The sequence below is a fragment of the Lissotriton helveticus genome, chromosome 6 (assembly GCF_964261635.1).
Source record: "Lissotriton helveticus chromosome 6, aLisHel1.1, whole genome shotgun sequence".
In the NCBI taxonomy this organism is placed as follows: domain Eukaryota; kingdom Metazoa; phylum Chordata; class Amphibia; order Caudata; family Salamandridae; genus Lissotriton; species Lissotriton helveticus.
In genome coordinates this window covers 140,049,809-140,077,392 of record NC_136067.1, presented here as the reverse complement: position 1 = coordinate 140,077,392, position 27,584 = coordinate 140,049,809, and the positions used below count along the sequence as shown (strand labels likewise).

Below are 27,584 nucleotides of genomic sequence, written 5' to 3'. Positions count from 1 at the left end.
CCGAGAGTGTAACACACTTGAAGCAGACACCAATTCCGAGTTTTTGCATCTTATCCATTCCGCCACAATGGCGGCCACGAAGTGTCAAACCCCTGCCAGAAACCGGAAGAGCTCAGATGCGCGAGGAGCGGACAGCGTGAGCGTTCTGACTGGAGTCCCATGGTCGCTGTTTGGGCCTTAGGTCGCCATTGTCATCTCACTGGAGGTTTGGTGTAATGTCGCACTGTTATTTATAAATACATTTTTTGGCAGCGGTCCCATTGTCGGTGTAATGTGATTTAGCTGCGCAGATAGTGAAACTAAAGCAGAGCTCGCGTCTCTGCTTTTTCGTGATGAATAATGTTAATTATAATGCTATTGATGTGAGGGTAATTTGCTGCTCCGTTGGGATTTTCCTTTCATTCAGAAAGCATTAGTGTCTACTTCACAATTAGTTTCCAGTGTGTTTAGCATCTGTCACTTACAGTAACTGGTGTTTATCGTCTGACCCTCTCTAGGGAAGGAGTTCTGTGAGCTCTCTTGGTAAGCCATGGGGGCTGGGAGGGCTCTAGTCACGGTGGAGCCTATTTATGAAGATAGCCATAAAAACTGTGGAAGTGGGTGTGCATTTATTTATACAATTGAGCATTAATAGTAATCTGCACTCAAATGTATTCTATACACTTATATGATGTTATTGCAATTGAAATGACCTTTAAAGTAAACTTTCTTTGCTTATGCTACTAAGGCCTCAGCTAGGCCTCAACACCATCTTGCTCAGAATGGATGATTCACCCTGCATGTTCACTGTTTATTATTTTTGCTGCACACTGTCAAGCAAAGCCATATGTGTACATTTCCAAATGACATTGTTTGTGAAGAAGACTTTATCAGCATGAGCTCAGTAATGTTTCAACTTCAAGGTTTCTTCTGCTGTAGTGCTTAATTCACAATATTCTGCTGTTGTTTTGTAAATAGTTTGGTCTGACCTGTCCGGATGACATTAGCATTGAGGGAGCTGGATCAATATTCATCTGGAAGTTGAATAGTGCTTAGGTGATAGGGCGATGTGGCACTATATGATGCCTTTAATTTCAATGCTCTAATTTGTCGAAATTGTGGCCCAGATTTACTAAGCCTTAGTTTTATCCTAGTGTCACGCAAGGCGAAGCAAGTAAAACTCAAATGATTCACTAACATTTTCATAGCCACGCAAGGGGCTATTTGCCTTACCTTGCGTGTCTTTGTACAGAAGTGTAACAAAATTCAGTGGTTTGCGCTTTGGTATGTTACGTTTGGAAGCGATAGGCGTTCCATGAGTGGAGCATTCCTGTGCATCCACCCATTGATTTTACGTGATTCCAGATTTACAAAGGTTTGTAATCCTGGGATTCCATCAAATTGGTACGCCTGCCAGAGGATGGTGTAACAAAGATAAAAATATTGTTTTGTCCTCATTATCATCCTATCCTGCACAAAAACATCCTGACCAAAAGAATCCTGTCATTTTCATTCTCTGTATTGTTTCCTCTGAATTATTGTATTAAATCTCTAAAGCTTTCTAATTCCGATCTCCACGTCACTTATTGAGTCTGTCTTGTCTTATTTGACTGACTTTTTGATGTACTGTTTTGCAACATGTTGGGACACATTGCCTCAATATGTTGAGATTTAAACTTGTCGCTAATTGGCTTACCCGTGGGCGCATTGTCATGGTGTCTTTTGGGATGTAAGATTTTAGGAGTTCCGCGTGTCCACAGAATTTTGGTAGCAGAGGATGGATCGGTATAAAGGGAGCCTTGCCTTTAGAAATTCATTTATGCCCTATCCATAGGCTAGTTTTCTGTTGACATTCCCAAGTCCACTACTTTGGATTGTTTGCTGAGCTCTTGACACTGGAGTGCTGCTGCTGGGCAAAATAACTGTAAGTATTAGTAGGGTGGGACAATTATTAAGGCAGTTTTGTTATTAGTTGATTAGGTAATCGGTTTTGTGGTAATCCAAGGTCTCGAGATATTGTTGTTGACCTTGTCTGCAAAAGTAGGGTGATTTGCAAAGTGTCGCATTCACACAGATACAGATTTTTCTGAAGTAAAGAGTTTCCATTTGCAGGGTTTTGTGTGAGTAATAGGTTGGTGTAATTTGGTTCTCAGTGCATGGGACTGAGTACACTAATTAAAGGTGGATTGTCGTAAAACAGGAGCCCACTTGGTGTTAGTTGAGTTTGACAAGTGCAGCAAATGTACAGTTCTTGTTTCTTTTGAATGCGGAAATTCTTTAATCCTGACTTGTTGATTTTTTCCTATTTAGATTGACCAGACAATATTTGTTTTGTTTATTTGTGTGTATTCGGTGACAGAGAGGTCTGTACATTGTTTTGGATTATTTTTTAATGAAAATAATGGATGAAGTGTTGAAAACATTTACAGCCCCAGCCTACCTACTATGGAGGGAAAGAAGATTTCTCGGGAGAGCTTGCCTGCATGAGAGTTGTTTTTCCTTTTCTTTATCTTAAAATGTATTCGAAGTCGAACTTATACTAACATGAACTGTGTTTACATTATCCACCATGTTAAATGATTTCGTAATACACCATTGGTTACTAGTATTCATGTTTTCTTGTTCTAAATTAAGAATTGTGAGCTTTACACTAATAGACGGTGAGTGCTCCGAGAGACTTCTCACCACGCTGTACCCAAGCAAGGGCATCCCAACTGTCCCAGGTTATCGCTTTGCAATGTATCAACTATAATCAGGGGTGGCTCTAGGCTCATGGCGGCCCTGGGCAGGGAGCGTAGGTAGGGGGCCCCGGAAGAGGGGGTCCGGGCAGGGTGGAGCGCGGAGGCCAGTGAAGAGGGGGGGGTTGGGTCAGGGTGTTTGGAAGTGGAACTGAGCCGGAGGCCTCCAAATTCCTGCCAGGGGCCACCACACAAATATGTATCCATCTACAGAGGATTATTATATTAAGGATATATATTGGCGTGGTGGCCCCTGGGGTTTGGTGGCCCTCTGCAGGTGCACAGCTTGCGCATGCCTAAAGCAGCCCCTGCTATAATACTGTAACAAATTGTGAGAATGACTGAAATTAATGTAATAGTATTACGAGAGAATCTTCAAATGTATTCTGCAGTAAAATGTTTCTTCTTGCTTGCGCCTTGTTGGTGCATATCCTGAGAACTCTGTACTTGTGCAATAATTTATCAAAACCATTGTCTAAAGCCTTATAAAAATATGTATTCTCCCCTGTACTACGGACCCCTATTCCTCACTTAAGGCAAATCTATGCAGGACTTTGCATTAAACTTTATAGAGTTCTCTGTACATATGATCTGTATTCTCTATTTCTAACCATGCTCATGCAAGATCTCATGTATTTTTCTTAATAATTCTTTGTATAACCTCCTTAAAATCTTGACCTGTGTCTATCATTCTTACCTTGATTGCATCAGTTCTGATTCTTGATTTGGGTTTATCACAGAGACGAGCTCAATCAGGGAGCACCAATGTTCCTTACAGGAAAAACACTACTCCCGGTTTGAACCGATGGATCACTCCTGGTAAGATTGTATTAGAAAGTGGTTAGCGCACACACACATCTGTTAGAAGAGCTGATGGTTCCAATTGGATCCAATCAATATTAGTCAAATCCAATTGGCTATAGATCCGACTACTGCACCTTCACGGTTCACTATGTTCTCCCCCCGAGATTCAAATTGACCCCATTCCCAATCCGATCTTGGTTCCTGAAAACGAGGTAACCGAAGAAGCATGATGGGGATTTGCACTCACATGAAGAACGAATAAGGAGTGAACAGTTTGGCAGTGTATGTCAGGAATTGTAGAGTGTGTTTCGTGATGGAATGCAGTGGACAGACTTTGATAATTATCATGTGGCCTAGCTCTTGGAATTGTGGGAACAATAGTCATTGTGTTTTTTATTATATTCTTTGACTTTTGAACTTGAGAGGTATCTCACGTTAAATGTATTAAACTGTTGAACTTCTCTGCTAAGGTGAGGTGTACTGTGAGGTACTATCAGTCACACCAGGATAGGGACGTAACTTTCTCTTGCAAAAAAGTGTGGAACAGAATTCCTTTTACTGGAATTGCTAACATGATAATTGTTAGCATGATGTAGCTGCATACATGTATATTCATAGTTTATGTATCATTTGATGTTAGTAACGGAAAGTAGCTTTTGTTTCTTACATATAGGTTAATTGCACAGTAGTTAGAGAAACCACACTAACGCCATTTTGTATTTGTCGACTCGGGCCTGGGTAGTGATCACATGTTGTTTTTCTGTTATTGAGCAAGCCCCAATTAGTTGAGTTGCAAGACAGCTGGATTCATGATGTTCTCTCTGCTCTAAGGCCCAAGGTTGCATCTGGCTTTAAAGGTGATAAGCACATTCTTGCCGGCACCGGGCTGTTATTTATTTATTTAGAATTTTGTAGAGCGCACAGCTACCTCCGACGGAGGTGTCCCGGCGCTGAAGACATAATCTCGGGAGGGTCGAGAGGGAGTGAAGTGAAATCATTAGATCTGTGAGAATAACCAGGTCTTTAGTTTTTTCCGGAATTGGGGTTCGAACGTCAGGAACCTTAACTCTGTGGGAAGCTGATTCCACAGTTTGGAAGTGGCTACTGCCAGGGCCCTTCCTCCTGTACGTGAAAGGCGAAAGCGGGGGCAGATCATGAGGCGGAGATGATTGGATCTTAGGTTTCTTGGAGCTTGTGAGAACCTCATTCTGCGACGTAGGTAGGTTGGGCCTCGGTCATTAAGCGCTCTGAAGGCCAGAGTTAAGGCCTTGAATTGAATACGGAGTTTTATTGGGAGCCAGTGTAGTTTGATTAGGTGGGGTGAGATGGAATGACGGTAGGGGATATTGCAGACTAACCTGGCCGCAGCATTCTGGACTTTTTGAAGTTGGTAGATGAGGTAAGTAGGGGCGCCTACGTATAGGCTGTTGGCATAGTCCAAATGAGCAGTGATGAGGGCATGAACTACCGTTTTTCGGGACTCAAGTGGTAGGTATGGGATGATTTTTTTTATCATTCGAAGTTTCCCGGAACAGGCCGAGGTGACTTTATTGATTTGAGTTTTGCAGGAGAGGGAGGTATTGAATTGAAAGCCAAGGTTGCGGGCGGTTTGAACTGGTTCTGGGGTGGGGGGTTGAGTTCAGACGGCCACCAGAGATTGGAGGGTATGGGCGATTTATGATTAAAGAACAGGACCTCGGTTTTGTCAGTATTGAGTTTTAGATTGTTAGCAGACATCCAGGTGGCGATGTTGAGCATACAGAGGCGAAAGTTGTTAAAAGATTTTTCAGTGTGTTCTTTGAAGGAGAACACCAGTTTAAAATGGCAGAAACCTTCCTTGGCTGTAGAGACCAGGTAGCTCACCCTAGGGGCGTGGCTAGCCTTCTGGGGGTGTACAACTCCTGACTTGTAATTTTCCTGCCCGCCTGGGTTGCAAATGTGTTGGCGCAGGGGGTTTGCTTTTCCTCCTCTGGGAGAAAGCCCACTTGCATATCAGATGTGCCACTTCCCTAGCCATCCTGTTGGGGTGGTGGGGAGGAGGTAACACCTCCCTCCCTGGCAGGCCTTTGTATCTGACTCCTGGGAGTGTTCACTCTTCCTGGCAGAGGTTCAGATTCCTGTTATGGTGAGAGCAGATGCAGGCTGTCAGTCAAGGCAAGGAGAGACTGGGGTAACCAGGTGGGCAACCCTGAGGCATATGAGAAGGGGGTAGGTCATTAGTGAAGTTCTCCAATAGATTAGCACCCTAAATGTCATCACCCTCATTGGGTCAGTGATTTTACATTCTGCAGATACACTTATAGGGTACTCAGTGTTTGGACTCTACTTGTTGGATCCTTGGTCCCAGACACTGTGTAGATTAGTTATAAATGTTACGGTCCTGAAGAATTGCCCTAGATCACATCTTGAATAATTGACGGCAGGAAACATGTTGACCTTATCATTGTCCCCACTGGTGATATCACGTTTTTAATAAGTCAGTCCTACTCATGGATTAAAATTTGATTTGAGACTTGCCTACCCCTTTTTTAAGTCTCTAATCACTACATTGACACCTAGGTTTCCTCAATCTACAGAAAGGGCCCTTAACTTGCACTTCACATCACAGCTTTAGAAAAAGATCTCCAATAAAGAGCCACTTTGAAGGTGCCTGTCAGGCATTGCAGCACCGACCCAACAATGAGCAAGCCAGATGATGAAGCATGACACCCGCAAGGGTTTGTGAGGGCCCCATTTCCAAAAAGGAACGACTCGCCCTTGTAGTGACCCATTTTCACTGACCTACTCCTCTTTGTTCCCTTTAGGAACACCATATCTTTTTCTTTTGAGAATTAAAAGTGGAGCATGTATGCTGGACCTATATGTGCTCTAGGCCCCCAATTCATTGTGATGGCAACCCAGCCACCTGGGTGCATGCCACATTAAAACTGACCTCGGGAGAAGGTCAGGTTTGATGAGACAAAGGTGTTTGATAAAAATCATGACACCTTTCAGTAGGTACATAATGGAGCTGACAACTGGTGTATGTTCAGGTGCCAGTCCATGCTCCCCAATCACTTATAGTAGCCCTTAAAGGAAGGGGGCTACTATAGGAACATATAAGCTGCACTTACATGTCCACATCTTTAATGAAATGCACCCTGTCTCCTGGGCGCAGAAGGCCTACCTTAGGGGTGACTGAAATATGTTAAAAATAGTCTTGTGACCTTTCCACTCATGGTGAGAGTAAAGTCAAGTTTGAGCAGTTTACACTGCTCATAAAGTCTGCAATGGCAGGCTTGTCGTCATCTGGTTACTGGACACTCAGGGTGGCACAATCAGTGCTTCAGGCTCTGGTGAGCCCTTTAACTCCCATGCCTTGGGTTCCGCTGGTACCACTTACTAGGAATTTATAAGGGAGCAAAAGTCCTTGCCAATTGGGGCTATCAATTGACATACATAAAATTTAGGGACAGAGCACTGGCACTGGAACCTGGATAGCAAGCCCCAGTGTAATTTCAGAGTAATAACCATCATAATTGGAGAAGAAAGTGTGGGAATGACCATATTAAAAAGGCACTTTCCTACAAACACGTCTACAACTCCTGTCTGGATGAGCATTGGAGAGGCCTTTGTCCAGTGATGCTTGTCACTAGCACTGCTGTCAAGTATGCTGGTCTGCCAAACTGGATACCTACCTCCCATACAAAAAGGGTAAGATGAGGAAGCTGAGCCAACATGAATTGATTCTTGGAGTCATCCTTGGTTCAACATTTCCGAGACTTCAGAAGAACACCAGTCTGAGAGCTCACAGTCTTTCAGAGCAGAGCATCAATAGGAACAAGAGCCAGGTGATGGTTTTGTCCTCCCAGCAACAGCTGCCATACAAACCACAGGATATTGAAGACATCTTCAAAGAGACAATGAAAACTCATGAAAAGCTTAATCAAACCTGCCTAAGTAAAGATAGCAGGAATAAGAGCGTGGTACGGCTCAAAGAACTTCCACCTTCTTTATCAGAGCCAGAAATCTCAAGCACCTCTGAGGAGCATGGCTTAGCTGAGGAAGGCTGGCAAAACAATAAAACAAGCCAGCAAAGAGTACTGACAACTAGGATAAGGCCAGAGATGATAATAAGGGAAGTTAGCGAGTCAGAAGAACCAGAACCTGCTGATCAACGTGAGACTGGGGACGAGAGCATAGAATTGCCTAATTCTCTCAATCTCTCTCTCTTTCTCTCTCTCTCTCTTTCTCTCTCTCTCTCTCTCTCTCTCTCTCTCTCTCTCTCTCTCTCTCTCTCTCTCTCTCTCTCTCTCTCTCTCTCTCTCTCTCTCTCTCTCTCTCTCTCTCTCTCTCTCTCTCTTTCGCTCTGTCTCTATCTCTCTCAGAGTCAATCGAAAGTACTCCGGTCTGGATTGGACATATCTTGTGAAAAATCAATATTGAATCTGATGATTGCCTGACCAAAATTGACAAACCTCCCTGAGGTCGGAACAAGTTGCACAAGGAGCTCATTTGAGAAGTTCACAGGCAATCGTTAAAAAGGACAATTAGAGAGCTAGGGTAATTGTCAGAGGACATTAACAGGCACATGCATCAAGCATTTAAGAAATCGCAAAATTTGCGAAATCGCAAAAAAAATGGGATTTGCGATCACAAATTACAGTGTAGCAATGCATCACCGTTATTTTTGCGAAAAACAATTTTTTGGCTAAATTATTCTGAGAAAAAAATTGCGAATCTTTATTTGCGACTCTGAAATAGAGAATCGCAAATAAAGAATCGCAAATGAAATGCATAAAAAATCGCAAATAGTGATTTTATTGCAATCGCAAAATAAGAAGGAACACAACCAGGTGGTAATCATGAGTGCAAATTTCACACAGCTGCAAATCAACTGACACTGATTTAAACACACCCACAATGAGCTACCAGAAGTCACAATGGCAGGGTTGTACCTGATGGCGAGGAGGATGAGGCTGCAGACTGCGCGACAGAGACGGAGGCGAATCAATGAGCGCATCTTCAGAGTCCGCATAACTTTGCTAGGACAGGATGAGAACGAGATATACGATAAGTATAGGCTTAATGCAGCAATGATCCATGATCTCATCAATGAATTGGACCCTATCCTGCAACGACAGACTCATAGGACCAATGCCATCCCAACGCATGTACAGGTTTTATGTTGCCTACATCTCCTGGCGTCAGGCAGATTTCAGGGTGTAATCGCAGTAGCAGGAGGTGTGTCGCAAAGCACAATGTCAAGAATATTTAAAGCATTCCTTGATGACATGATGGTCCGGATAGGCTCACATATCAATTTCCCTACCACAGCCCATGACATTGCCAAGACTAAGCAGGAGTTTTACCAGATCGCAGGCTTCCCACAAGTATTGGGTTGTATTGATTGCACCCATGTGGCAATATGTCCCCCTGCAGCACAGTAATATTTGTATAGGAATTGAAAATGTTATAATTCCCTCAATATTCAGGTTGTGTGTAATGCCAAAAACATCATAACGGACATTGTGGCGCAAGTTTCCGGCAGTGCACATTATTCATATATATTCAGGCAAAGTGGCATTCACACCCGTCTTGCAAGGGGAGAATTTGGAGAGGGACATCTGCTAGCTAAATATGTGCAATTGATCAACACATTCATTGTACGTATGTCAATGTCAAACAACCACTGACACCCTTTGCTTCCTCACATGTAGGTGACAGCGCATATGCCTTACGGAATTACCTCATGACACCTTACCTCAATCCTACAACTACCGCCCAACAAAGGTACAATGCAGCACATATATCAACCAGGAACCTCATAGAGCGCACATTTGGGCTGCTGAAGAGCCGATTCAGACGCCTTCATAAGACTGGTGGAGCACTGAAATACAACCCTGAACAATGCTGCTAGATAGTGCCATGCTGCACAACATTGCGACAAAGGGAGGTTTGGAAATGGAGCTGTCTGACAGCGACTCGGAGGATGGGAACCAGCAAGTGCAACACCACCGTGCCCTACAAGGATCAGGCGCTGCAGAAGGGCGCAGGAGAAGATTGGAGATCACACAAAATTACTTCTAAGGTGAGTAATGATGACACAATAACAGTATTTTGCAAGAAAAGTAAGCTTTATGTAAGGAAATACTGACCAGGGTGTTCAAGCACACTTTCAATGTGACTAGTGGCACAAGAGTCTTGGTAATAAACATGTATAGATGAAAAGGAACGAAAACTTGAAAGTCAATAATAAGGTCACATTGTTACAATGGTTACGTCACCATCTTTGAAAATCATTGTACATGGGAGCCTAGCGCTTTCTCCAACGAACACCCAGACGCCTGTCAGTGGCAGCATCTTCATGCCTCACATTGGGAGTGGAGGGGGTGCCGCTGCGTGTGTTGCGTCTCAGTGCAGTGGCAACTTGCATTATTGTACTGCCCATGCTTGAGGCACACTCACTACTCTCTTCCTGTGCAGACATGTTGCCTGCACTAGTGGATGCATTCATCATCTCAACAGCATTGGTCACCTGGTCTAGTGCTTTGGCTACATCTCCGCTCCAATGACACATTTGGGTTTGCATGGTCACAGACCTACGTGCCAGCAGTGCAGTTGTAGTGGCCAGCCTATTGTTTGATTTCACATACAGTTTGAGGTGCTGCATAAGTTGCCGATGCTGTCTATTTTGAGATGCATGTCCCTCCTGCATGACCCTGGTCAGTTCCTGCACACTACTGGACAGTACTGCTATGTTGTCTGCCATCTTTGCAATTTCCATCCTCACTAATCGTGTGTTCTTGCTCTGCAGGCAATGTGTACATAGCATCTGTCCCTCCAGGCCACCCCAGACCTCATTTGTCTGCTCCGCCTGCTCTGTTCTGCGTGCTCTACGTCTTCTCCGTCGCACTCTGAGATTGCCTCTGCGGATCTGTGTTGGTGGAGTTGTGATGGTGGTACTTTGGCGAAGGCTGCCCTCAGGTGTTGCATTGGCCTCATCATTTGACGCCATGGGAACCAGTGTTGGGACAGGTGCCCTACGGGAATTTGGTACACATGACTATTTAGTTGGCAGAGCTGGTGTGTCCTCGTGCTCAGATTCGCTTGAGTGCTGCAGTTCCTGGACCTCACTATCCCCAGCCTGAACACATTCTGCATCTGTGAGGTTAAACAGTGCAAAACAGCATTAATTCATGCTTGTGAGGTCATGTCACAGTTGACAATTATTAAATTTGTCATTAATTTGAACATCAGCTACACTATTTGTATTAGTTTTTTTGCATATGTGTTTGGTTGTCATTGTAACTGCTTGCCCTGCCTACATCTCTCGTAATGCACTTCCCTTGTTGATAACAAATGTAGTTAATGCTTTACAGTGTGCACTTATGCTGTGCAGAGCTCAGGTTGTGACTTAAGTAATTGGGACAATGGCAACATGCATTCCTCTTACCTTCAGATGTGTGTGCAGTTCCTGAGGTGTCCAGCTGAGTCACACCAACAACAGCTTCAGGCTGGATTGTGGATTCCACCAAGTCCTCCAGGGGAGTGTTTCCAGTGTCTGTTGGTGTTCCCCCTCCTGTTTTTTTGCCTCCTTCAGCCGGCCTGCAATGCGCACCTTAGCCCGACTGCGCAGATCGTACCATCGCTTTTTTAGCTCTTCATTGGTGCGGTGTGTCACCCCAATTGCATTTACTCAAGATCCATATTTTCCGTTTCTCCTGCTCTGGTACTTTCAATAAAGCTTTGCCAAACAGCTTATCATGGTTGTGGACTACTCCCTCAATGAGTGTTTCAATATCTTTCTCTGAAAATTTTAATTTTCTTTTCCTGCCTGTTTGGCTGTCCTCTGCTGTTTGTGCAGCTTCCATTTTCAGTTGGTTGCCAGGTGTTTGCAATCTCTCTCTCCCACTCCTGTTCTGCTCCCAGAGCCAGCTCCCTCCTCTCCCTGAGCCTCTGCACTGAAAATGAGGCTTGGAGTGCTCACTTCCTGGTTCTGATGTCATAAAGATGCATCAATGTGCGACTCCGGAAATTGCGATTTCGCTAATTGCGAAATCGCTAATTGCGAAATCGCAAAAAGCCAGAAATCGCAAATAATTCTGCGATTTTTAGTGATTCTTTAATTTTTCGCTATTTTTATGATGCACGCGTTTTGCGATTCCATATTTGCGATTCCTTAAAAATCGCAAATAAGGAATCGCAAATTCATAGAATGATGCATGTGCCTGTAAGAGCCTTAGGCATCCAGTTGATGTAGAATAAAAATCATCATAGCTTTTGAGATAGGGTAGTAACAATAGGGTATGGAACAGAGGCCTAAGTTATTCTCTGTGAGATTATGGAAATTTCCTTGATTTTGATTTAGGGTAAAATGACGCAGCAATGCTGGAATTTTTTGCTTGTAGCTTTGGTGGTTGCCATTTCTGTTTCTATAGTTGGGTGGATGTTGGACATTTGTCTGCTGGGTGGACGTATCTCTCATAACAGGTAAACACTATGATCAAGCTTATTGTTAGTAAACCAGTGTATGAAACACGTTCCACAGCATGAGAGTCTCTAAAGCAGAGGTCTTTAAACTTTTTGATGCCGAGATCCCCTTGTCAAAATTTGTTAGGCGTAATGACCCCTTCTGACAAACATTTCTAGAACCTGGTACTCCTCATCATTGACAACTATTAACATAAACACCCCCAATTCCCACAGTACATAACTTTTACGGTGGGGAAATAATATTAAATAGTGTGGACAAAACCAAAGATCAGTGAGCGTGGGGTGTACTCAAAGGTGTAGCTAAAAACAAAGGGCCTCATTTATGAGGAATTGGTGTAGGGCAGCACCGCAAGTATTCTTGCTGCGCTGCTTACACCAATGTGAAATGCCAGGAATGTACTGTATTTATCAAATTCGAGGCATTCCTTTCCTTTTCCCTTTGTGTTGGTGAACAACTTGGTGCCTAGCACCAACATAGGCAGGATTGCTTTTTTACAGGAAGGGGCACCTTCCTTCTAAAAAATAACCCTGAGAGGCGTTTTCCTCTTTCTATGTGAGCTTCAGAATGTAGCACACATGAAAAGAGGAAAATACGAAGAGAAATAAAAACATTTCTCCTTGTTATGCCTCCACTGGGGAGGCGACTGTTATTTGGAGCTGTCCCAGGTTTACACGATTTTGTAAATATGGGGCAGCATCAAAATCCATGGTTGTTGCGTTGGAACCCCACACAAAGCCCATGGAATCCTTCCTTGATGCCGAGTAAGACAGTGCAGTGACTTGTGCTGCTATGTTTTATATCAATGAGGCCATGCAAAGCCATGCAGGTGGCTTTGCACCGCCTTGTAGGTATGGTTGAGACGCTTGTGCCACTGGAGCTTTCTAAAAAAGAGATGATTTGGCGATGCAAGCCTCACATAATCAAGCCCCAAAATATTCTGCACGTTTTGTAGGTCTATCACCATCAGATTACTACATATAAAATATTGGGCAGCATAAATGAAAAATACATTTTTAAAAGTTGTTACTCAGTGGGAAATGCACTGTAGTACATTATGAAACATCTGTTAGGTAATGCACTGCAGGGTCTGTGTAACCAGAGAGCCACAAAATTAAATCTTAATTTGTGCAGTGGAGAATAGTGACGTGTATTTTTTGTGCTATGTGGTCACAGCATGTGACAGAATGTACTGTGAATATGTAAGTCATTCTTTTATACTTGCATTACACACAGTGTAAGCAGCCGCAGCCGTGGAGGGAATTCCGTGAAGCAGATATGCGGGGCGGGGGAGGGACAGGATGGGGGGTGGTAAACACTGGAATATGGATGATTGCAGGTAAGTAAACAATTAAATTAATAAAACGGATTTCGTAGCGCACCCTGCATCGCATTTTGCAATGCAGGGCGCACAACGAAATTAGTTTATTTAATTTAATTGTTTACTTACCTGAAATCATCCATATTCCAGTGTTTACCACCCCCCACCCATCCCCTCCCCTGCCCCGCCCCGCCTGTCTGCCCCACGGAACTCCCTCCACGGGTCGCGGCTGAGAGTAAGATAGACTGCTAAAAAATGTGCAAAAAATGTTACGATAAAATAGTGCTTCCAAAATGTAGATTTCAGTAATACCAGTGCGTATGTAATTCAATTTTTTTTTTTTTACATTATGGTCCCTTCAACACCTTCTTAGGGGTACTAAGGGTTGTGTAAATGCAGCTACAATTAAAAGCACGCACATCAAGACAGATGTTAGCTCTTTACACTACCACTAAAAAAAAGAACAAGAAAATCTTTGTCATCCCAAAGCTTGGAGTGATTGCATCAATTAAAGTCAGAACTAGCTCCTAAGCCCCCTTTACACTTGCATATTAACCAATAGCGCACATTTGCATTTCTTTCAGGCAAGCAGGCATCCTGGCATGAAGGCTTTTCACATAAAAGTTACTCAATTGATGAAACTTTATCTGATAACGGTCTAAATTAGCCATCCCAGGATGGCTGTCTTTTTGGAAAAGGAAATGAAACATTTTGAATTGCAGGCAGGAGTGAAGCTAGGGAATGCGGCACCCCGTTGACAGGACTCCACGTCCCCCCTGCCAGGGCTCCACGACCCCCTTGGAGGTCGCGCCCCACAGATTGAAGACCTATGCTCTAAAGCTATAACATGTATTTCCAAATGCTAGCTGAGTCTATGAAGTAATGCAGGTGGAAGATTGTTTTGTGTGTTCCTACCTTCCAGCCTCTGCAGCTGAAGAGGGGCGCATGTTATTTATTTGCCTCTGTCCTACTCTTTCTCCTGCTCTGTCTTTCTAAATGTATACTATCAGCAGAATTCTATTAAGCTGTTTTATTCTTATTATGGTAAACGTTTTGAAGATATATCAATTGTGACCGAGGCAAATATGTATTTGTGGGTTACTAAACATGTTTATCATCCTTACAAAGCCTTTATGTCAAGGGACCAGAGTGAGTATGTGATGAACTTCTTTACTCCAGTGATTAACATGACCGCCACTAAGGAAAGCATGTTTAATGTAACTTGCAGAATTAGCAAAGACATGAGAATTTTCATAGAAGAGTTGGATGAGAGGATAGAAAAAGAGGTAAGGAAAGCTAGTTCAGAACACATTATTGGAAAAGGTAAGGAGATTTTAACGGGACCACCCCAAAGGTTGAGCATTGACGGTGCCAAGCAGAGATCCTTATGTGTGATAAGAAGGCAAGAGACAGAAGCTATCAAGATTCTGGGGTGGAGCGAATGCGAACAATCAATCAATCAATCAAGAAATTTGTATAGCGCGCTACTCACCCGGAGGGTCTCAAGGCGCTTGGGGGGGGGGGAGGTCTGCTACTGCTCGAGCAGCCAAGTCTTGAGTTGCTTCCTGAAGGAGAGGTGGTCTTGGGTCAGACGGAGGTGGATGGGGAGGGAGTTCCACATCTTGGCTGCCAGGTAGGAGAAGGATCTTCCTCCCATGGTGGCCTTTCGGATGCGTGGAACGGCGGCGAAGGCGTGGCTGGTCGATCGTAGCTGACGGGCGGGAGTGTAGAAGGTCAGGCGGTTGTTGAGGTACCTGGGGCCCAGGTCGTGGAGGGCCTTGTGTGCATAGGTGAGGAGTCGGAACGTGATTCTCTTGTTGACGGGGAGCCAGTGGAGGTCTCTCAGGTGTCCGGAGATGTGGCTGTGACGGGGGATGTCCAGGATGAGTCGTGCGGAGGCGTTCTGGATTCGTTGAAGTCTTTTCTGAAGTTTGGCTGTGGTTCCGGTGTAGAGGGTGTTCCCGTAGTCCAGTCGGCTGGTAACGAGGGCCTGGGTGACAGTCTTCCTGGTTTCGGTGGGGATCCAGCGGAAGATCTTACGGAGCATGCGTAGGATGTTGAAACAAGATGATGAGACGGCGTTGACTTGTCTGGTCATCGAGAGTGAGGAGTCCAGGCTGAATCCCAGGTTGCGTGCGTGGTCCGTTGGTTTGGGTGCGCTGCCCAGGGCAGGGGGCCACCAGGAGTCGTCCCATGCAGAGTGTGAAGATCCGAGGATGAGGACTTCCGTCTTGTCCGAGTTCAGTTTCAGGCGGCTGTTCATCATCCATTCTGCTACGTCTTTCATCCCTTCGTGTAGGTTGGTTCTGGCGGGTCGTTGGTGAGGGAGAGGATCAGCTGGGTGTCGTCGGCGTAGGAGATGATGTTGAGGTTGTGTTGGCGTGCGATGGCCGCGAGGGGGCTCATGTAGACGTTGAAGAGGGTGAGGCTGAGTGATGATCCTTGTGGTACGCCGCAGATGACTTCGGTGGCCTCGGATCTGAACGGGGGGAGGCGGACTCTCTGGGTTCTTCCTGCGAGGAATGAGATAATCCATTCTAGAGCCTTCTCTTGGATTCCGGTGTTGCTCAGGCGCTGCACTAGGGTGCGGTGGCAGACAGTGTCGAATGCTGCAGAGAGGTCCAGGAGGATGAGGGCCGCTGTTTCCCCGTTGTCGAGCAGGGCTCGGATGTCGTCAGTGGCTGCGATGAGGGCGGTCTCGGTGCTGTGATTGGCTCGGAAGCCGGACTGCGAGTGGTCGAGGGATCCGTTCGTCTCGAGGAAGGCGGTGAGCTGTCTGTTGATGGTCTTCTCGATGACTTTGGCAGGAAACGGGAGGAGCGAGATGGGGCGGTAGTTCTTGAGGTCGGTGGGGTCTGCTGATGGCTTCTTCAGGTGGGCGCTGAGTTCGGCATGCTTCCAGCTCTCCGGGAAGGTGGCGGTGTTGAAGGAGCAGTTGATGATGTCCCGGAGTTGCGGTGCGATGACGGAGTCGGCCTTGTTGAAGACGTGGTGGGGGCATGGGTCGGTTGGTGATCCGGAGTGGATGGTGTTCATCGTGTGGATGGTGTCTTCGGTGCTGACTGGGGTCCAGGCGCGGAGGATGGTGGTGGGGGGCGTTGGTTCGGTGGTTGGGTGCGTGGTCTGTGCGCCGAAGCTGTTGTGTATGTCGGCGATCTTGCTGTGGAAGAATGAGGCGAGGGAGTCGCAGAGTTCTTGCGAGGGGGTGACGTCGTTGGTTCCGGCGCTGGGGTTGGAGAGCTCTTTGACGATGCTGAAGGGTTCCTTGCTGTTGTGTGCGTTGTTGTCTAGTCGTTCCTTGAATGCCGTCTTCTTGGTGGTGTGGATCAGCTGGTGGTGTTTGCCGGTGGCGTGCTTGAGGGCAGTCCTGTTGTCTGTAGACGGGTCTTTTCGCCAGGCTTTCTCGAGAGTACGGCAGTTCTTCTTGGAGTTATTGAGATCGTCGTTGAACCAGGAGACTTTTCTGCTGCCGGGTCAGCTGGGATGGTTTTTGAGGGGTGCCAGGTCATTGGCGCAGTTGGTGATCCACTGTGTGAGGTTGTTGGCTGCTTGGTTGGGGTTCGTTGAGCTGGCGGGAGGGTTCAGGCTCAGGGATGTGGTGAGCTGGTCGGTGGTGATGTTGTTCCAGCTCCTGCGGGGAACCTGTTGCGGGTGGTGGTGAGTCGTGGTCCTTCTGAATCTGAAGTGGACGCAGCTGTCGTCTGTCCAGTGGAGTCTGGTGGAGTGGCCGAAGGAGACGTACTTGCTGGAGGAGAAGACTGGGTCAAGCGTGTGGCCGGTGTAGTGGGTGGGGGTGTTCACCAGTTGCTTGAGTCCGAGGTTGGCGAGGTTGTCCAGCAAGGTGGTGGTGTTGTTGTCTTTGTTGTTCTCCAGGTGGAAGTTGAGGTCCCCTAGGAAGATGTAGTCGGCGGAGGGGAGGGCGTGTGGGCTGATGAAGTCTGCGATGTCTTCGCTGAATTGTGTGTGAAGTCCTGGGGGTCTGCAGATGAGGGTGCCTCTGAGGGTGGACTTGGGGTCGGTGTGAATCTGGAAGTGAAGATGTTCGGCGGGTGTGAGGGTGTCCTGGAGCTGGTCGTGATGCGGATGGTGTTCTTGTGGACGATGGCGATGCCTCCTCCTGTCTGGTTGACGCGGTCCCTCCGGGTGATCTTGTATCCGTCCGGGATGGCGATGGCGATGTCGGGTGCTGAGGAGGCGTTCATCCAGGTTTCCGTGAGGAAGGCGACGTCTGGCGATGTGGTGTCGAGGAGGTTCCAGAGTTCCACGGCGTGTCTGTGAATGGAGCGGGTGTTGAGCAGGATGCAGTTCAGGTGGTTGCTGCTGGTGCTCGGCTTGGCGGGTGTGGGTGCGGTGCAGGTCCGAATGCAGGAGAACTTGCAGGATTGGCAGGTGAAGGGTCCGTGGGTGCGTCTCGGGGTGGCCCGGTAGCAGCCGGGGGTCCGGAGGGTGTTGAGTGCGTTGAGGGGGGCAGCGTCGTAAGTCCGGCGGGTGGGGTGGCCAGGGGTTCTGGCGCTGTGCGCGGTCCAGGCGCAGACGGGCGTAGACGGGCTTACCTTTGGCGCGCCTTCGGCGCACCATTGGCGCACCCGCTGCGCGCACCCGCTGCGCGCACCCGTTGCGCGGTCGCTTCGGGGGCATCATAAGAGGGGAGGAGGGGTCAGCTGGGAGGCGGGAGGGAAGAATCCAATGGGTGTGGGGGGGCGGGGCCGCACGGGAGGCAGCGGCGGGAAAAACAGGGCTGAAGAGCCCGGCGGACGAACCACTCACTCAGGGGTACAGAAGAGAGAATGGGGCGGGCAGGCACACGGGCACTCAGGCGGTCCAGGCGGGGGTACAGAAAAAAGAGAATGGGGCAGGCAGGCACACGGGGGCACTCAGTCCAGGCGCAGGCAGTCCAGGCGACGCTCGATCAGGGTGGGAGAGCGCCGATCTGGAGGGAGGAGCAGGAGGCAAGAAGACTGGCAGTCGGAGCAGCAGTGGTGGGGAAGTTAGAACAGAGTTACTTAGTCAAAGGTAAAACCTTTGCGAAATTAGAGATGTGTATCAAAGGCATCTATAATATACGTGGTAGGTCAGCTTATTTCCAGTTGCTAAATAAATGGGTAGGTAGTTTTTACATAAAACAAAGTAAGCAATGCTTTAAGCAGATCATTAGTGATAGATATTTTTGGTACACTCATACCATTGATAGGAGTTTCATTGAATGATGTTAAGATTAGAAGTCTATCAACTTTAGATCACCTTGCAACAAATACATTAGGAGCTTTAGCAGTCATTAATATGGAATTGCTTGATTATGCAAAACCGTCTTGAGTTGGATTTGATCCTGGAAAAGGAAGGCAGAGTTTATAAGGCCATTCACATTTGGGAATGCTGTGCTTACAGCCAAGTAATAGATAACCAGCTTGGTAGTTCAATTTCTAACATTACAAACACTATGCATGAACGTACTGAACTGAAAGAGCAGTTGTGTGAGAAGGAATAGGCTCTGTATTTTGGTCTATCTGAAGAGGCTGTGGACGTGGCAGCCTGCTAATCACCAGACGCTGCTAGCTGCTTTTAACTTTTAATTTGCACAGAATTACTTGCTTTTAAAATTTCACTTGTTGCCCTGACACTACTTGTGGCTCCTTACCTCATTGAAAGCAAATCCTCCCGTAGCCCCGGTCCGACACGGCTTGTGCCGATTGTTCGGAGGGCTGACCCGGGAGCTTTTGCACCACTTCCGGCGGATGTCGGAGTTAGCGCTCCAATCTCTGGCGCCATCTAGACTACATAGGGCACAGAGTAAGCGCGATCGCAGTGGACGCGGCAGCCTGCTAATTGCCAGACGCCGCTAGCTGCTTTTAACTTTTGATTTGCACAGAATTACTTGCTTTTAAAATTTCAATGTTGCCCTGACACTACTTGTGGCTCCTTCCCTCATTGAAAGACAAATGGTCCCGTAGCCCCGGTCCGACACAGCTTATGCTGATTGTTCGGAGGCCTGACCCGGGAGATTTTGCACCACTTTCGGCAGATGTCGGAGTTAGCGCTCAAGTCTCTGGCGCCATCTAGACTACGTAGGGCACGGAGTAAGCACGATCGCAGTGGATGCTGCAGCCTGCTAATCGCCAGACACCGCTAGCTACTTTTAACTTTTGAATTGCACAGAATTACTTGCTTTTAAAATTTCAATGTTGTCCTGACACTACTTGTGGCTCCTTACCTCATTGAAAGACAAATGGTCCCGTAGCCCCGGTCCGACACAGCTTATGCTGATTGTTCGGAGGCCTGACCCGGGAGCTTTTGCACCACTTCCGGCGGATGTCGGAGTTAGCGCTCCAATCTCTGGCGCCATCTAGACTACATAGGGCACAGAGTAAGCGCGATCGCAGTGGACGCGGCAGCCTGCTAATTGCCAACACCGCTAGCTGCTTTTAACTTTTAATTTGCACAGAATTACTTGCTTTTAAAATTTCAATGTTGCCCTGACACTACTTGTGGCTCCTTACCTCATTGAAAGCAAATCCTCCCGTAGCCCCGGTCCGACACGGCTTGTGCCGATTGTTCGGAGGGCTGACCCGGGAGCTTTTGCACCACTTCCGGCAGGTGTCGGAGTTAGCGCTCCAGTTTCTGGTGCCATCTAGACTACATAGGGCACAGAGTAAGCACGATCGCAGTGGACGCGGCAGCCTGCTAATCGCCAAACGCCACTAGCTGCTTTTAACTTTTAATTTGCACAGAATTACTTGCTATTAAAATTTCACTTGTTGCCCTGACACTACTTGTGGCTCCTTACCTCATCGAAAGCAAATCCTCCCGTAGCCCCGGTCCGACACGGCTTGTGCCGATTGTTCTGAGGGCTGACCCGGGAGCTTTTGCACCACTTCCGGCGGATGTTGGAGTTAGCGCTCCAGTCTCTAGCGCCATCTAGACTACGTAGGGCACAGAGTAAGCACGATCGCAGTGGACCCGGCAGCCTGCTATCGCCAGACACCGCTAGCTACTTTTAACTTTTAATTTGCACAGAATTACTTGCTTTTAAAATGTCAATTGTTGCCCTGACACTACTTGTGGCTCCTTACCTCATTGAAAGCAAATCTTCCCGTAGCCCCGGTCCGACACGGCTTGTGCCGATTGTTCGGAGGGCTGACCCGGGAGCTTTTGTACCACTTCCGGCAGATGTTGGAGTTAGCGCTCAAGTCTCTGGCGCCATCTAGACTACATAGGGCACAGAGTAAGCGTGATCGCAGTGGACGCGGCAGCCTGCTAATCGCCAGATGCCGCTAGCTGCTTTTAACTTTTAATTTGCACAGAATTACTTGCTTTTAAAATATCACTTGTTGCCCTGACACTACTTGTGGCTCCTTACCTCATTGAAAGCAAATCCTCCCGTAGCCCCGGTCCGACACGGCTTGTGCCGATTGTTCGGAGGGCTGACCCGGGAGCTTTTGCACCACTTCCGGCGGATGTCGGAGTTAGCGCTCCAGTCTCTAGCGCCATCTAGACTACATAGGGCACAGAGTAAGCGCGATCGCAGTGGACGCGGCAGCCTGCTAATCGCCAGACGCCGCTAGCTGCTTTTAACTTGATTTGCACAGAATTACTTGCTTTTAAAATTTCAATGTTACCCTGACACTACTTGTGGCTCCTTACCTCATTGAAAGCAAATCCTCCCGTAGCCCCGGTCCGACACGACTTGTGCCTATTGTTCGGAGGGCTGACCCGGGAGCTTTTGCACCACTTTCGGCAGATGTCGAAGTTAGCGCTCCAGTCTCTGGCGCCATCTAGACTACATAGGGCACAGAGTAAGCGCGATCGCAGTGGACGCGGCAGCCTGCTAATCGCCAAATGCCGCTAGCTGCTTTTAACTTTTAATTTGCACAGAATTACTTGCTTTTAAAATTTCACTTGTTGCCCTGACACTACTTGTGGCTCCTTACCTCATTGAAAGCAAATCCTCCCATAGCCCCAGTCCGACTCGGCTTTCGCCGATTGTTCGGAGGGCTGACCCGGGAGCTTTTGCACCACTTCTGGCGGATGTTGGAGTTAGCGCTCCAGTCTCTAGCGCCATCTAGACTACATAGGGTACAGAGTAAGCGCGATCGCAGATGACGCAGCAGCCTGCTAATCGCCAGACGCCGCTAGCTGCTTTTAACTTTTAATTTGCACAGAATTACTTGCTTTTAAAATTACAATTGTTGCCCTGACACTACTTGTGGCTCCTTACCTCATTGAAAGCAAATCCTCCCGTAGCCCCGGTCCGACACTGCTTGTGCCGATTCTTCGGAGGGCTGACCCGGGAGCTTTTGCACCACTTCCGGCGGATGTTGAAGTTAGCGCTCCAGTCTCTAGCGCCATCTAGACTACATAGGGCACAGAGTAAGCGCGATCGCAGTGGACGCGGCAGCCTGCTAATCGCCAGACGACGCTAGCTGCTTTTAAGTTTTAATTTGCACAGAATTTCTTGCTTTTAAAATTTCAATTGTTACCCTGACACTACTTGTGGCTCCTTACCTCATTGAAACCAAATCCTCCCGTAGCCCCGGTCCGACTCGGCTTGTGCCGATTGGACGGAGGGCTGACCCAGGAGCTTTTGCACCACTTCGGGCAGATGTTGGAGTTAGCGCTCCAGTCTCTGGCACCATCTAGACTACATAGGGCACAGACTAAGCGCACGTGTAGCGGAAGCGCGCAGTGGTGCTTCGAAGGCGCCCCAAAGGCAAGCCCGTCTGCGCCCATCCGCGCCTGGACCAGGCCCAGGGCCATACCTCCTGGCCTAAAGCACTCAGACAGCAAGTTATGCTACTCCAGCAAGGCCCTACTACACCTTCGTCCATCGGTCAGCTGCCTATGCACTCAGTTTACATTTGACAGAGCGCTTGACCCCCCTATAAAAGTCTGCACCCACTGCCTTTTTAAAATAGAAATTAACTTTAGCTTAGAATCCACCTTCCCTCCTCGCACTATCAATAAAAAAAGAATTAATATCGTAGCGGCTCTTATTAATGCCTGGTCTCTGGGCAGACACAAAGAGGAGATAGCAGAGCTAATTACCAACTACAAATTAGATCTTCTATTTGTTACTGAAACCTGGACCAACCCCTCGTCGGAGCCAGACCTGGCTGTTCCAGAGGGCTACAACATCTTAAGACAGGACAGAGCCTTCAAAACAGGCAGTGGGATAGCCATACTTTACCGCAGTAACCTTACAACCTCCATAAGCCAAGTGCCACTCTCCACCTGCGAAGCAATCTACTTCTCCATTGCCTTGGGTCCATCACAACGCCTCAAGGGTATCTTACTCTACAGTCCACCGGGTAGCAGGACACAATTTCTAACCACTTTTTTCGATATAGTGGAGTCCTTAGCCACCATCCTAGGCGATTTCAACTTTCCATTGGAAAACTCTTCTGATAAAGACACCAAAACCCTACTATCAGACTTAGAGTCGTTGGGTCTCACTCAACTGGTCTCTAAGAGCACCCATGAAGCAGGCAACACCCTTGATGGGGTGTTTTCCAACGTTAAAAACATCGAGATAAAGGAAGTTCTACCCCTTCTCTGGTCAGACCACCACGCGGTAGTATTTGAAATCCCCCTCGATTGTCCACCACTTGCAACCACTGCGACACACGCCACAGCCATGTTTAAATCATGGAAAAATCTCGATAGTCACCAGCTCATGGAACTCTTGTCCTCCTCACAATTTGAGGTTCCAGATGATCCTAACATAGCCTCTAAAGCATACACCCACTGGCTGTCTCACTCCACGTCTAAGCTAGTGCCCACCAAATCACTATCGAAAAATCGAAGTTCCCCATCAGCCCCCTGGTTTACCAGTGCTCTCAGAGATCAAAAGCAGAAATGTAGAAACGAGGAAAGACACTGGAGAAAGACATACTCCACCGAAGAGAAACTGCTTTATAAAAATGAACTTATGAACTACAAAACCGTGATTATCCAAGAAAAGAGACTATACTATTCTACCCAGATAGAACGGGCTAAAAGCTCTAATAAACAACTTTTTCAAGTTGTGACAAAACTTTCACAACAACCATCACAAACTATCCCTTTACCCTTGCAAGCTTTTTGCAATAAACTAGCTATTTTTATGATAAAGTCAACAATATCTATACTAACTTCTCGCATCACAGAAATGAGCTTTCCACCTTTCAACACAATGACGACCCTGAGCCCATTTTCAGGCAGTTTCAAAAGGTCAATGCACCCCAAGTCATGAATATCATGGCCACTATTAAATAAGGCGAATGACCCTTGCCCACCTGTGATCCTTACCCCAGTCGCCGAAATCTTAGCCCCAGTACTTACTGAAATGTATAACTCAATGTTTCGCACTGGTATCTATCCTACCATTTGGGAATACACCCTTCTCAAACCCCTCCTAAAAAAAACATCGCCAGTCTGCCTTTTGCGGACAAAGTAGCAGAAAAACTAATGAACACCCAAATTTCCCAGTATATTGAAGATCACTACTTACTGGATGACACCCAATTTGGCTTTCGCAAGAGCCATAGCACCGAGACAGCCCTGATCAAGGCTTCAGATGGAATAAGAACCATCCTTGACCAAGGAGGGACGGCAGTTCTCATTCTGCTGGATTTATCAGCCGCATTTGACACGGTCGATCATAACATCCTGATCGACCGTGCCACCACTATGGGCATCCAGGACAAAGACAGAGACCTGCTGCTCTCCTTTCTATCCAACTGTACCCAGACGGTCATGTTGGGCCACTTCTACTCTGCCCAAATGACGTCACCGTGTGGCGTCACTCAGGGCTCATCCCTAAGTCCGATGCTTTTTAATATCTATGTATCGGACTTAGCCAGAGTCATCAAGTCGCATGGGAAGAGCCTAACATCTTACACAGACGATACCCAGCTGGTACTGGCATTGAAAAACAATGGAGAGATGATAGCAGCCAACTTCCAGCGCGGCATGTTGGCCATCAGTAATTGGAGCGCCAATAAATGCCTTAAACTTAACTCCGATAAAACGGAGGTGATGATTTTTGGCAAGCTCTACCCGACTTGGTCAAACTCTTGGTGGCCCTCAGATCTTGGTCCCCTACCCAACCCTGTCACCAAGGTTAGAAACCTTGGAATTATTTTTGACGATAAACTGACATTCGCTTCTCATGCGAACACAATCGTTTCTGCCTCCTTCTACAAACTCAAAACCATCAAAAAAATTCTCCCATATCTCCCCCCCCCCAATTCAGGAAGAACGCTGGTCACTGCTTTTGTGATGTCATCTCTGGACTATTGCAATGGGCTCTTTATTAATGCTCAACAAAAATTTATTCGGAAACTGCAATCCGTGCGGAACGCCGCTGCCAGCATGCTGTCAGGAACGCCGAAGTTCAAACCTATTGCTCAAGTAATCAAAGGCTACCACTGGCTCGCGGTGAAGAACCGAATAAAGTTTAAGGCACTGTGCATTGCCTATAAAGCCTCTCGTCATCAAGGACCAAGCTTTCTCCTAAACTCTCTAGCCTTTCATGTCCCAAACAGACCACTACGCTCTTCTAATGCATATCTGCTGTCCATGCCAAGGACCAAAACCGCCTCCTGGGGCGATCGTCGTTTTGTTGTCTCCACAGCCAAGCTATGGAACTCGCTCGATATGGAGATCAGATCCTGCCAAACCCTGGTGGCTTTCAGAAGAAAAATAAAACCTTGGCTGTTCAATCAATAAATTCTCCCCTCCACTGCCACGTTCACAGCGCCGAGACGCCCCTGGGCATTTGCGCGCTTTACAAGTTTAATAAATAAATAGATAAATAAATAAGATTGAAGTGTGGCTTGGTAGTATAGACGGAGGAATACTGGAATTGCATTTAACTCATGTTATGGTTACACTAATCCGCATTGCAGGTTTGCTTCTCATACTAAAAGTTTGCAAAGAGATTTCATCAAGTAATGGGATAAACTGTGGGCTAAATAAGTTGTCAGCAACAAGAGTAAGAAAAATAAAGAAACTTGATGTAAAAGGTTGTAGAAATGCAAAGCAATCTCTATGAAAAACTGAAAGACCAAGGAGAATCTAAAGAAAAGAACCCAAAGTTGGTGAATGTTGTATTGTAATAAAGATGTAGTGCCTGATTACGAGTTCCGTGGTCCTTCTGATGTTTGTGGTTTTACTACCTAAGTATAAGTATAAGACATCCATATTTTTGTGATCGATATTTAATTTTCGATATTTTTGTGTTTCGCTATTGTATGGATTGATATTATGTCAGTGATCCCTTGGTAAATTTATGAGAAACTGGTTAGCACGCTCACTCGTATGTATGAAATGTTAATGAACATTGGACTGCCACTAACTAAACCTACACAATTTAAAGCATAAAATAACTGGCTACAGAGAAAATGAAGAAACAGTATAAGGCTTAACTGAAGCAGTGGCTTGAAAACCAGTGGGACATTCGGGCAAGATATTTGAGAGAGCATATAGTAGAAGGTGTGAGATGTTTTCCAGCAATAGTTAATTATACAGCAGACAAAAAGAAAGCTGATGAGAGTGACAGAAAAAAACACGGTACACATAAGCACAGGTGATCTTAATGTTTATATCTGACATGGGTGCATCAGGGAAGCCGAGTATGAGTGCACAGGGATTGATGTTGCTTGCCCTGAAAAGTGCAAGCAGATTAGCGGGTGCAAGTGCTCTGCAAGTGCTCCACCTGAAAATACATTTGAAGCTATCCCTGTACTAGTAGATTATTGCAACTGCATCAATTGCTATTTCTGGTACCATGTCTACTTCTGCTCATACTATTGTCTCAACTATTGTGCCTAATAATGCTTATTCTTCTCCCAAACTCATTGTGTATCGTTAAGGGAGGGAAATTAAAATTGCAATTTGAAGATTGAATTTGGCGATATTTTACAGGGTATTCTTGTTTTTGGACATGCAAATGTCATATAATGATAATCAAGTTAGATATCTGATCAGAGAAGCAGCAATGTGGAATGAAGCACGTGATGAACTTGGGGAATTAGCTGTTGAATATAAGGTTGATATAAGCAGAACAAGAAATGTACAGTTAATTAAGTTCACTGTGTCACTGTTTGAGTGCCACATACATAGTTAACACAGTGACTCTAAGTTAAGCCTCACTGCTTTTCTGCCAAACTGCCATAGGGTTAAGCACAGGTTATTTTAGTGACGTTTGTGGTTCACCATCACAAGGATTGTGATTATTTTCACCCCTTCTATCAATAACCCAATGTCTTACATGTGATCTTTCATGAAGGTAAGCCTCATACTTTAACAAAACTGCTTTGCTTTTGGTTTTTAATTAATTTTGTTTAGATATCGGGTGCCCTTCCCTATCTGTGAGACACCTGTCCTCTCTGTTGTTAAACCATATAGGAGTTCAAGATCTTGGCTATTCAGGAGGCCACCTGAAACACTCTGCTTATTCCTTAATCCCACCCATTACTCATGCTGGCGTGAGGCTTGTCATCAGGTCTCCCATCCCCGGAAAGACAAGCACCTCCTTAGGCAACATAAAAGAATAAAAATAAAAGGTGGCAACACGCATGGCCTATTTCTCTCCAAGGCTGTGACCCACCTCATAGACTTTTCAAAGCTTAGAGAGCATGATGCCTTGTGAACCCAATCCTGGACTATTCCCATGAGTGGCCAAATTTCTCTCCCCCATTTCTCTGGCCCTGGTGGATTGTTTCTGCTGATCTGGGGCTCATTGTTCTCCTTCCTGGGTCCTCTAAGGGCCAGGGGGATTATTTTTAGTCTCTCGACATCTAAAATCTATTTGTACCTCAAGACGCTTTTCTTCTTTGCGTCCCCTTCATTGAGGGAGTATTCAGGGCTTTCCCTCCTGCCCTTTAGCTCTTGGTCTAGATCCTGTCCTCTGTCCAGCACCTAGTGTTCTCCTCCTTATATTGTATTGTATTTTAATTGCATTTATATAGTCCTTACTTCCCCAGACGAGGCGCCAAAGCGATTTTTCGGTGAGTAGCACGCTACTCCGGGACCCATAGAGGATTAGTGTTGAATTAGTATAGTGAAACATAATACAAGTACATTTTAAGTAGTGTAGAGGTTAGTCAGTTATTTGGATTTGGAATGATAGTAGAAGGATAGAGGAGGACAAAGGTTTGTATTTTTATAGCGCTTGTTGATGCACGTTATTCAGGAAGCCTACAAAGGATTAGTGGTGAATTAATATGGTGAAATATGAAGTAATTTCAGTGGTGGATATTAGTCAGTTACTTGGAGTGAGAAGGATAGTGAA

General features: G+C 46.4%; 1 long non-coding RNA gene across 2 annotated transcripts; it reads left to right on the top strand.

Moving 5' to 3' along the window:
* Positions 1 to 117: 117 nt before the first annotated feature.
* On the top strand, positions 118 to 11,218 carry LOC144761252 (uncharacterized). 2 transcript variants are annotated; one of them, XR_013595647.1, is made up of 3 exons: positions 118 to 205; positions 9,221 to 9,591; positions 10,318 to 11,218. It is a non-coding gene; the product is annotated as an uncharacterized LOC144761252 (long non-coding RNA). The 2 variants fall into 2 exon arrangements; XR_013595648.1 differs by lacking the exon at positions 118 to 205 and adding an exon at positions 3,457 to 3,536.
* The last annotated feature ends 16,366 nt before the right edge of the window (positions 11,219 to 27,584 follow it).